The sequence below is a fragment of the Crocodylus porosus genome, unplaced genomic scaffold (genome assembly GCF_001723895.1).
Source record: "Crocodylus porosus isolate Cpor-Errol unplaced genomic scaffold, CroPor_comp1, whole genome shotgun sequence".
NCBI classification, from domain to species: domain Eukaryota; kingdom Metazoa; phylum Chordata; order Crocodylia; family Crocodylidae; genus Crocodylus; species Crocodylus porosus.
Window position 1 is genome coordinate 43,393,949 of NW_017728886.1, and position 1,354 is coordinate 43,395,302.

Genomic DNA, 1,354 nt, shown 5'->3' on the forward strand with positions numbered 1-1,354 from the left:
AAGGAGAAAGGCATGTTGATCAGAAACAGGACCAAGAGAAACATGTAATGGTTGGGAAACAGGATGAGGAACTATTTGATTTGAAATTCCTACAGTGTTTACAACAGCAGAGAAGAGGGGAGTTGTGGAAAATTCTTCAGCTCGAAGAGTAGAGCAGCTTGCACCGGTGTCTACTAAACATTTTGTAGAGATGCCATTTATCACGCAGAAAACGAAGGTATCATCTTGATTAAGTGGGAGAAGCAGGGCTGTGATGATATTACTATTCCTCAGGCTGGCTTAACAGGAGGCTCTCTGATTTGGGACAGAGAATTGAGTGAGAGGAGGTAGTGGCGGGTTAAACATCATCCCTGGCTGGCCAGGCCAGTGAGGACATTGAGCCTTCCGGTGTCCTGGTTGGCCACAATAATAACAACTGTCATTATTTTGGGACTGAAATTCTTCTCGTCTCATCTCATGACCGTCCCCTGCCTCTGAACTGTCCTTGATGGAAACCTTGGCTTCTGCCCCTGCATAAAGTCTGTAATTGTAATGACATTAGCTTAGTTTTCGTGGATTCCTTTTTCTTTTCCTGGCAGGTTGTACAATGATTTGCAATGGTGACTAGTTCTGCAAGTGGCTTAGTCTGCCAGCCTACAGTAATTGTGCACAACTGTTCCTGGACTTTAGAAAGAAGTCCACGGACAAAAGCAGAAGCAACTGTTTCTGGGGCAGTTTTAGCTGCATTTTCAATACCAGAATGTCTTTCAAATACTAGTTTCAAGCAGTCCAGGTAGTCTTCTGGGTATTCTCCTTTATTTTGTTTACAATTATGTATTTTGGCCCAGTCAGTTTTCCTGGGGCAAATTTTAAGCACAGCCTCAAGGAGGCATCTTCGGGCATCTGCTAATTGATCTCCTATTCCGGGGTCTTGGGTAAGCTAAGTAGCCTGTACGATGAGGCGGTTGCAGACCTCAGAGGGCAGAACACTTCTCATTAATTGGTTCAAATCTGCCCATGTTGGATTATAACAATGGATTACAGTTTCCAATTCATCTTTAAATTTCTGGGGTTCCTCCCTGATGTTGGGAAATTGTTTAACAAATTTTAGGAGATCTCCTGGGGTCCAGGGAACAGGGACTGTGATTGTAGTTTCCCCATTTGGACCTTGCCTTGGAAGTTGGTGTAAAGGCATAAGCTGAGCCTTTTTAGATTTTAAAGAAGGGGCTGGACCATGCTGGGTACCAGACCTTAAACAAGAGGAGGGGGTTGAGATTTCAGGAGACAGATGCCATGACTCCGGTGAACATGGGCATGCCCCGGGGCAGGTGACAGTTGTTGAGTGATAGTTTCCTGGTGAGATTGGCTAATCCTG